The 11,460-nt window shown below is 34.6% G+C and overlaps 1 non-coding gene across 1 annotated transcript; it reads right to left on the minus strand.

Annotated features, from left to right (window-relative positions):
- Positions 1-788: 788 nt before the first annotated feature.
- On the minus strand, positions 789-929 carry LOC121307453. Its single transcript, XR_005948339.1, has one exon. It is a non-coding gene; the product is annotated as a U4 spliceosomal RNA (small nuclear RNA).
- Between the last annotated feature and the right edge of the window lie 10,531 nt (positions 930-11,460).

Here is an 11,460-nt window from a genome sequence, read left to right on the forward strand (position 1 = left end):
CTTTCAACAACAACAAACCGACACATGTTCAGTATTACTGCTCCATTCACATATCTGGATCTATCCAGATAAACTATAAGCAACTCTGATAACTAAAAAATGATTTGCTTAATAATTCATTTTTTCTCTAATTATGTAGTATGTAATCCTTTATGAACATTTTCTGGACTGTTTTCCTAAGACTTTTCTCAGGGGAAGGATACCCGACGAATCATTACAAGTTGAAGGAAAGTCTAGGTTTCAAAGTTATTTAAAAGATAAATAAATAACAAGAACAATAGTTTTCTAGTAACAATGAAGGCCTCCGGCTCCAGGTAAGCATTGTAAAGAGGTGAGAGGTGTCAAAGCACATTCAAAAACATGGCAAACCATAGCAAAATACAGTATGCTAAATTAATTGTATAATTTTAAGGGGGCCTTTTGCATCATAACTGTATCAACAAACTGCACCCCATTTTTGAAAATTTTTTTTTTTTTTTTTTTAAAGTATGGTAATCATTTACAGTATTTATTCTTAAATTCACACAGTAGTGGTGACTGGTGTCTTGACACACTGTAAAGAAAAAAAAAACAACTTGTTTATACAGTAAAAAAAAAAAAACCTGGCAGCTGGGTTGCCAGTAATATACCGTATAATAATAGTAATAATAATAGTATCATACTTTATGTTTTTACATACATTAGGGTAATCCTTTTTTTTTTTTTTTTTTGTTGTTGTAGCTTTAAAAACCATACATTTACGGTAAAATACAATAAAAACAAATATTTACTAAATTTTAGCAAATTGACTCTTACTAAAAAGAGTTTACATACATTATGGAGCTGCTACAGCAGCAGCATGTCCACTCCTGCACTTACAGCAAGTTTCAGCCAGCAGTAATTGCGCCTCGGATTTACCTCATAGGCTACGATACTGCCAGCCTTGAACTCAGCAGAGAACAGAGATACAAATCAAGGGAATAGATGAAATGTTCTGTTAAAATAAACAGATTTTCTTGTTTTTAGTATGAAGGTAATTTGCTGTTAAATTTAAGGTAAATTGTCATTTTATAAGAGAAGGCAAATTACCTTCACTGTTTACCGTAATTTTACCATTGAATTTACAGACTTTTTTTACATTGTAGATTTTTGTGGCAAGCCAAATAAATTATCATTTCGAGATGAGATCTCAAATTGACTTCCTTTCCTGTTTCAGATATCTCAAATTGACTTCCTGTCCAGTTTGAGATATCTTGAAATGTGCCAGAGATAGAGCATTTCCACAGGTAGTCAATCAAAATAAGTTTGAAATATCTTGAAATCAAGTTAGTTTGAGATAACTGCAATTCAATTTAAGATATCTTGAAATACATTTCAAGATATCTCTAAATGATCATTTGGCTTGCCATAGATTTTAAGGTTAAGCAATTTGTTCTAGCAACTGAATTTGACAATACACATTGAGTGTGTGTCACTAATTAACAACTCTAGGTGTCAATACATTTTCAGTTGACTGTCAAGTTGCTAGAATAAACCTTATTCCATTTAATCACCTGATTTCACTCTCAATTTTGCTAAATAGGAAATATGGCTATAGACAAGTGGATGCATGAGTAAACTTTGCAATTGTTCATTTTTTTCATGACAGAATACTTTTATGGGATGTCTGATGTGTGGAATATAAAGACCACAATAAAAAAGAAGACGCATATAAGGAATTAGCAAATATTTTGAGGAAATCAACAGCAGAGGTAAAAGAGAAATTGAAGAACCTCCAAACTTAGTATTTTGTGGATTTCTGCAACACAGCAACTCTCTGGTCCAAACTTTTTCTACATCGATGTCTTTTCATAATTATTACAATTAAATAGTAGCTGCTGAAACACATTTACTACACAGAGACCCTATCTTAAAATTGCTTCAAATAACTGTCACTTTTCCAGTGTGCCTATGGCATATTTAGCAACAGCAATTCAGCTGACAATCTTTTGTTGTCAACTAGAATTGACAATAATAATTGCTCATGTCTGGCCTAAGGAGCCTCCACTGACCTATAGTATATGGTCTTGAAAGCTTGTATATGCTCAACTTCTATGTTGGTCCAATAAGAGTTATCAACTCTAAAAAATAAAATAAAATAAAAAATATTAATCTCTGACTCAATACAGCTAACGACAATTTCCAAGAATAAAACAAAGAAATGTTTACACTAATGAAGACACTTGTTGAAATCTTTGTCTATGTTTCCTTAGAACACAGTATGATTGATAGTTTTTGAAGGTATGGATATGTTTATAGATGGTCTTGGTATTTAATGCACTGCTTCATCCATACTAACACCCACCTGGAAATAGATTACCTGCTCAGATAGTCTCCCTAAGGCTGTGAATTTAGAATACATCATATTTAAGTACTCAAGCACTGCATACCTTGTCAAAGTTGTTGACAATCATGTTTATAATTTTTTAGCGGTATTAAGATATGCCATTGCCATTGTTTAGCGTATTAAAGTAGACGGCCATGTCTTCTAGATTTCCGTGTTAATTCAGTAATGACATCTGCGTCGATAGTGTTTTTTTTAATAGAAATGGGTCCTTAAAGTTGAGATGGCCTCATATTTGATTGTTGCCATTACACACGTTTTAAGAGACTCATGCATTCTAACTCACTGAGACCAGCAGGTGCTCTATGGCATGGCAACTGGTAGCTCCAAGCAAAAGATGTATCTTCTCAGCAGTTGTTTAACAATTTGTCTTTGAAATAAACAGCTGGTACTGTAGGTAGCCTTTGCAGTGGGCACAGCAAAATGGAAATAAGTGATCACACACATTAAATTGAATAATGAAATAACATTAATAGCTCTGGTAAGTTTTTATATCTGTCAGGCACAGATATTGTTAGCAGAGCATTTGACCTAGGCCTTGTCCTTGCCATGCAGTGAATTATTATACTTTGATGTTCGAACCAATGAAGCATAGTCCGAGGCAGCTAGGTTCTGAAGTCAGTACAGGTTGAAATCTGAAATGTTAAAAAAAAAATGGCAAACACATTTTGGGAATAGTTACCAGGCAAACAGTGTTTAGGCTCTGAACTGGGATGTCGTGTCACTTCTACGGTATAGTATTTCTGAAATGTTTTTTCATGAATGATGTAAAGAGTACATACTGGTACCAAAGTACCTGGCTGTTTCCAGCAGACACACCTTGGAGGGAATGTTGTACTTAGTGAGCTAAGAAATTGCTAGGAAGAAAACCTTTAAAGTGCCAAGGTCCGATTTATGACAGCCACATCCAGTGAAGTATATTGGTTTATGTGCAAATGAAATTAACAAAACAAGCGCTTAGGCAGCCCCACAGCTGTCCATCGTCCTTTTTCTAGTATCTAAAGTGGCTCTAAGAATCTTCAAGCCAGCCCTGCCTACAGCTAAGCGGGGAATATCCTTAGGCTCAGCAGTGTCCTGAAGAAAGACAGGAAATAGAAACAAGAAAACTGAACTCTAACACCAGCAAGCAAATGCTAAAAAAAATTAATGCTTTATTTAACTTTGAGACGGTATTCATTGTAAGCCACTGACTGATGTTGATACAAAAAGCTGGCCTACAGACAAACACAGGATAACAGAATCAATGTGTAATTAATAAATGGATTGCAAATATAGCTTAAGTGGTTGTGTAACCAAGAACTTTGTTTTAAATTATTGAATCTGTTCAATAACTGATAGCATCTAAAATATTACCTGTAGTCTGCTTTTGCTATGAGTACTTTTTTTTTTTTTTTTTTTTTGCCTTTTACAGACTAGTCTCCTTTTAGGGTCTCACACCTTGTACCTCTGGCTTTATTTCATTTGTCAGATTATACTGCACTATTGTTGGTTCAGTCTCACTTGCCAAGCTTTGGTACAGTCGCAGGTCTTAATATATTTATCTTGGTCACAGGATGTTCAAAATTCTGCGAGATATAATTACCTATTCCCTGTGTGGATGTGTAGCTCTCTGTTTAGAATGTAACCTTGTCTGAAATGTACAAATATACAGTACAGATACCTTACTTACTAAATTTATTGGTATCCCTGAATAGATCATCAACAATTTTAATGAATAAGGCATCTTACAAGTATAATGGTACCCAAAAGGTTTTCTATTTTCTAGGAAAGCAGTATAGCTGGGATGGGGAGATTGTCTCCCAATAACCTCACTCAGGCTACTTGCTCACAAAATATATTGGTATCACTGAATCGATAATTGTTTTCTCTTTAAAAATATGCAACATACAGGGTGATTAGAAAGTAGATTTACCACATGATATGGTGCATTGATGTGGTAAGCTTACTTTCTAATCACCCTGTATTTTAAGGAGCAGTCTATTCCAGACGTGCAGGGGTGCCCCAAATATGATTCACTAACTACCAAGGCGAAATAAATATGGCATTTTCTTGTATCTTTCCCTTCAATAGGTTTCTGGCTAAAGACTGTCGAGGACATGAATATTTGTACCATTCTTGACAGTCACCATTCAAGAAACTTGTTTTTGGGTAAAATACTCCAGCCAGACATTTTGCATTGATAGTAAATATATCAAATTTTACTGCATATGCAAGGCATTAAAATATTCAGCTTATTTAGCTAAATATACAGACAGAATATTGTTACACTATGGAGGTTGAGCTATGATAGTACTCTTTAAGGGTGTTATATTGAATACATTAGATAAAGTCTGAAGATCAAAATAAACCTGTATAATAAACACACACACATACAGAAATGAAAGCATGAGTATACCATCGTCTGTTGCCAGAAGTAAAACCAGTTTATGTAGTTATTTATTCAAGAGCATCAAAGCCTGAAAGTTTACAGTCACTATAGATTTTGTACTTACTGTGGGTTCTTGTGTTCATTAAATGTAGCTCCCATATTTTGTGAAGTGCTTCCACAACCAAATGAGTGCTCAGGGGAAAGGAACCATTTGTTGCTGTAGTGCAAAATTAGTTTCAAACATTTCTCATTTTGCATTTGTATGCAAAGCTCTAGCTAATGAATCTGCAGAGCCGTCTGTAATCCTCGGGATTTGTGTTAATAATAATTATACTTTTAAGGTGATAAAACAACAGAAAAAAATGCCTTTGTGCTTGTCAAATGAAACATCTATTATTCTTATGTATATTGGTGTATTTTAATTTTAGTAGTGTAGTTGTCCCTCAAATCAGAATTTAGTAAATATAAAAATGAACAGCCTCCATCACAGCAGTGAGCTACAGTACTGACAGATGGTTTACTTTAATGTCTTACAGCAACCACTATTGAGAAATTAAATCCTATAAGCATGGTTTTTGTTTTTGGTTTAATGGAAGGTTTATTAGTGGTAGTATTTTTTGTTAGATCAGTCTTCTTATCCATAGAAGTAATGTAAGTAACACAAAAATGTACAATTAATGTAGTAGAGTGACAATGTAACATTATTTAACAATATTTTAATGGAAATATGTACTTTCAACCTATTGTTTCTGTAATTACTTATGTATTTATTTTAAATATGTGGGAAATGCATATCTCTGTAATTTGCATATTTTAAAATATAATTATATATTTATTGCATTCCTATTAAAGTATTGTTCTTTGCTTTAGATAAATTGCCTTCTTGCAGATTGCTTAAGTTAGTGTACCGATAATGACCCTTAATCATGAGCTAGGCTCCAGGACATCTTGACACACTCCTGGGTTACCTTATTATTAGGTGTTCATTATTCATATTGCAGATTCCTGACCAGGAAAATGTGTTAACCTATTTTAGAATGTATCCATGTCAGTGGCTTCAGTTTGTATAAGCAGAAACAGAAGTTTCTCAGACATTTCATATTTAGGCGTTTTTAGTGTTTAGGGATTTTTTTCCCCAGAAATTTGAATTGCAAAAAAGACAGGCTAAGTTGGAAATGAAATACTATTCACCTTCTCCAATCTCACATTTAATTGATTGTATCCAGAGGAAAACACTTTGCACATGGAAAAAAAAAAAAAAAATATATATATATATATATATATATATATATATATATATATATATATATATATATATATATATATATATATATATCTATACGTGACTAAATTTGAACTCCTGTGCGAATTACAGTATTTAATGATTAGTCCTCATTTTATTCTTAGGTATTGCATAGTATGTCTTCCTTCTAAATCAATGTTTTGAGTTGACAATAATGACTTTCCAAAACACATAATGTATGCTACTACTTCATCTTTTTAATTGGGCCTGTAGCTGTATTGAAACCTTCAATTTCATAATGAGGCATGTATTTAACTAACTGTTGTACCATTGTGCTTTCCTGACATTGTTATATAATTATACATTAACAATAGCTATCCATAGATACGTTTTGTAAAATGTTAAACAATTAGCCTACATGGCATTGTTAGAACAATTGCAACCTTAGTTAATCAAGCCCAGAAAATGAATTACATTGTGAACTGTGAAGGTCATATTTGGTGCTTAATTTGTGCCGGGGCTTACTGAGGGACCTCTTCAGTTATAAAGTTAAAAATCTCATACAATTTTTTAAAAATGTATTTTATCCATTATGCAACTTCTGGCGTGCACTAAAGAGAAAGCATCTGTTGCCAGGGACGTTTGTACTTTTAGTTACTTTACGATTTCAGCTACATGCTTTTTTACGGCGGCACTAATTAAAAGAAGGACTGCTACTCTACTGTCGTTTTTAAGATTATTTGATTTGAAAAACATCGTAAACTGTAGAAGCAAATTCTTACACTGCTTGGTTTGCTCGAATGAGTAGTACATAAGCTTCAGTATAAAAGCTGAACATTCATTTAAAGAAATGAATGTAGCCTACTTCACAAAAGTAAAACCTGTTATTTTGAAATCACCACTGTTTTAGATTATTACTACTGTTTAATAACAATAACAACATTTTATTTATGGTTGATTTAACACAATAAGGCGTGCTGATTTATTAATTTTACTAATATTACAGGTGCTATTGCACATTGCCACCACTAGGGTAACTGCAATGATAGTGCCTAGGGCTGAGTGAAACAAAGTGTAGGGTGTGGTTGAGGAGAAAATAAGGAGTCTTTTTCTCAACAGAGTAGTTTTTATTCAATAGAAATCTTCATATCTTACACTGCTATCATATGGATTGGGTAGCCCTCTACAGAACAGAGAACTGCAAAGGAGCATCCTTTTCATTTAATATTTATAGCCACCAGCACACAGCCTCCTCCTTGCTCCTCAAGTGGATACCATACTTATTATGTGATAACATGGGATGCACCCAACAGAATGTTCAAGGACACTCTGCTATGCAAATAGAAAAACACAACCTAAGCATCTCCTGGCCCCGAGCAAACGAAACCAATTTCAACTGTCAGTGAGATTTTACCCAATATATTAATACTTTTTCACATACATTCCCCTTTTGCTGTTCCTTATATAGAACTTACAAGCTACAGCAGTTAATACACCCTCCACATTTCCTTCAACACAACTATACATTTAATTACATATAAGCATCTTATTGCAGGCTTTTTCTAATCAAGGCCATGCGTATCTATATTAACACGCTGTGCCTGCATATCTGGAGCAGGTACAATGCCAAGAACATTTAGATGCACCAGCTAACCATAATTTATGTCTGTATTTAAATGAGTATACGTAGAATTAATACAGTAAATATTATTTCCAATAAAACATCATTATAGCTGTGTCTTACTGGCTCATTTGAGTAAAGGCACTCAAAATTAGTTTGGTTAGTATCACCCTTCCATCCACATCCCAAATATGATATTAATCTATCAACCGGACATGTAATTACAGTTAGCCCCATATTACAACATTCTACGCTTTCAACTTCTAGTTTTCATGTCCCATTATGTATTATCATATCTTCTGTGAGCTTCATAAAATATGGAATGTTTCAGAACCCTGAAGTAACTCCCCCACGCCTTGCCCTGAAGCCTGTCTGCAAACTGAAATGTAGACACTTTATTGGTGAGTGAAAAAGCTACCAGGACACATCTGACCTACACAAAGTAGGGAAAACCAAATGACAGTACCAGCAATGGTAGGGCCCCGGGCACATACACAAACAGGAGTCTAAACAAAGAGTGGGGAAAAAACAGCATTGCAAAATTGAAAAAACAAAAACACTTTTCAAAACAAAACTATAAAATAAAAGGTGGCCAATACAGTGGCCGAGCAGTACCTCCACTAGAAGAAGGGTCCCACTACCGAAGTACATGTGCTACACACCACATAATATACTGTGTGGGGATCCCTCCTGCACAGGTGAGCGCCGGTTACACACACAGCAACTCGGGTTGCAGTATTAGGGTATATTGCTCTTACTTGTGATGACTTGCTCTCCTGAGCATAAAGGGCTGCTTCTTTGAGTGCTTTTTAGCTGTCTTTTAGCCTCTTTTTTCTTTTCTCCTGTGTAATCCTGCACCATTTCGGCAGTAACCTCAAGCAAACCAGGTGTGTAGTGCAATGTCTTTTTGCTCCTCATGGCCTGCCCCTCAGCCAGTCAGGGATTCCCAGTCATCCCAACCCTGGCGGAGCCTCCTGTTCAAGCAATTGACTGACAGTGCAGGTCCCCTGGAGTGTCTGAGCTTCTTCTGCTATGGCAGGCAACTAAAACTGAAATTGAACTCCTGAAGTCATAGTCAAAGCACCTTAACACAGAGTTATAAGAACACAGGTATATAAAACTATTAAGTCATAGAAATTATATATTCTATTTAGTGTGTTTGGTATCAGGTTTACATTTTATTCAATTTGTGACATTATTATTATAGTTTTCCACATGATAAAAGCTTCTCTGAAACTAATTTTGCTTCAAGAAAGTCGCATTTCTCTATTCTTTGGCACATACTGTCGGACAGTCACTGTTACCTAGATTACCGTCTGGATGTTGTGGTTTGCTTTTAAAGCACTTCCCACTTTTAAAAGTTTATTGTTTTCTTTTTTGGAAGCGATATGGGTCATCAATACCATTCATATCAAGGGGGCTGAATTTATTTTCATAACAATTACAAGAGTTTTCTCTGGCTGTCTGGCGTCAATATCTCTGACTCAATGTTGAACAGTCAACTGGCAAAATCAAATGTTTTTTTTTTTTTTTTTTTTTTATGTATTTGTTTATTTAGCAGATGCCTTTATCCAAGGTGACTTACAGAGACTAGGGTGTGTGAACTATGCATGAGCTGCAGAGTCACTTAAAACATCTCACCCGAAAGACAGAGCACAAGGAGGTTAAGTGACTTGCTCAGGGTCACACAATGAGTCAGTGGCTGATCCAGGATTTAAATCAGGGACCTCTTAGTTACAAGGCATTTTCTTTAACCACTGGACCACACAGCCTCCTATGCAGCATTGTAGCTGATGGAGCCATTTTAGGGTTTGTCTCATCAGTCGTTTTTTTTTTTTTTTTTTTTTTTTACTGACTGCATGCTTACTTCCCCATTAGGGATAATGAAAATGTCTGTGTTGTTTACAAACAATATGTGCAGTTCATCTTAGATATTGAGTTTGCCTTAGTAATTGTATGTTGCAAATTTTCTATAGTAACAGAAAGTGATATTGATTCATAAAAAGGTCAATAAATGGAGGGGGAGTGCCTTTAAAATTTTTATGCACCATTAGCAATCAGGATCGTCTTTCCCAGTTTCAGACATAACGTTTTCATATTGCTGATTTGTCTAAAAGATTGATCAGCTGGCTGATAAAACTATCTGGATGAATGTATATGTATTTTGCAAGTAAGATACCACATGCTGTCAGATTCTCTAGTACTTAAATTATAAGCACAAGAAGATCAATAGTTATTTTTTTTTTTTTGCGACAGGTATTTTTGTTCTTCATCAATCCAAGAACAGGTGATGATTTTCCAAGTACTTCAAACACTTAAACTAAAATGCAAGTAATGCAAAAAAAAAAAAAAAAAAAAAAATCTCCCATATAGATTCTTTACAGTGGCACTCTGAAATAACAATTACTTAAGGCTTGAGTTTCATTGTGGTTTATGCTACCTCACTGCCAATGGGTAAAGCATCACCAGTGTACTGTAAGAATCTGCCAGTCAGGCTCTGTCATTAAACAGAAAAGGTTTTCTACAAAAGAACAATTCACCAGTCTAGGGACCCAGGGCCACAATAGCCTCCCTCAGCACCTGCTATTAACCCCATAATGGCCCTTATGATAAAACAAGCTACTTAATTTGACCTTCAATGAAAACTTGTTTGAATGGCAGATGCTCTTTAGTTCCAACTCTGGAAATTCCTTTAATTTTTAAAAGGGTATTTTATTTTGATTTGTATTGCTTGAAGGGTGTAGGGGAGGGGGAGGCAGTGTCTTCTGCATATGTGGCCCCTGAGTACAAATTTGTAGGAAACCAACACACATAAATAACTTAATGAATGTTAGTTGATTGTTTTTTTTGTTTTTGTTTTTTTTGTGTGTGTTTTTTGGTTTTTTTTGGTCACATTGTAAATTGTGATTTTGAAGCTGTCAAATATAAACTATATATCTAGCCCTGATGTGTTAGTTATCTCTGAGAGTTGATTAAAAAAATATTTTACTGATCGTGAAGTTAATTTGATAGGTTACAATATGTTCTGTCAAAATAGATCATCTAAGGTAGGACGGGTTGCTATTTATGTGAAAGATCATTTGCAGTGTTCACCTGTATTATCTAAATCAATTCCTAAACAACTTGAGCTACTTGTAATAAAAATCCAGTTAGGAAAAAAAAAAGTCCCAATAATGGTTGATGGCAGCTACAGACCACCTTCAGCTCCAGCAAGCACCTTAACTGAATTTAGCTAACGCATCGCTCCCTACTTAAATTCAGAGTCTGTTTTATTGGGAAATCTAAACTGGGATATCGTTAAACCTAATGACATTGTTAAGTGTCAGTTAGATTCATTGAATCTTTTTCAAATTATATTAGAACCTACTAGAATTGATATCAAGTCAACTCTGCTTGATATCATTCTTACTAACACTCCCTTGAAATATCAATCATCTGTCTTTTGTCAGGATTTGAGTGATCACTATTTCATAGCTTATATTCAATGTGGCTTTACAGAAAATTCTATCTAAACGAAACCTAAGAAATTTTAATGAACAGGCCTTTTTACAAGACTTAGCTTTACTAAATTGGAGTAGAATCAAATTAATGCCCTCTGTAGAATATGCATGGGACTTTTTCAAAGACACCTTTAGTAACATTATTAATAAACATGCACCCATAAAAAGGTTTAGAGTAAAAAATCATTGTAGCCCTTGGTTTACTCCTGAACTGTCAGATTTGGCGAAAAGCAAGGCAATTAAAGGATCATGCTGATTGGCTTTCCTTTAGGCAAGTCAGAAATAAGTGTACACAGGCCATTAGAAAGGCTAAAGTTAATTACTACAACTATCAATTCACTACCCTTGGAAATAATCCTAAGAAAT

The sequence above is a fragment of the Polyodon spathula genome, chromosome 2, assembly GCF_017654505.1.
Source record: "Polyodon spathula isolate WHYD16114869_AA chromosome 2, ASM1765450v1, whole genome shotgun sequence".
Classification (NCBI taxonomy): Eukaryota; Metazoa; Chordata; class Actinopteri; order Acipenseriformes; family Polyodontidae; genus Polyodon; species Polyodon spathula.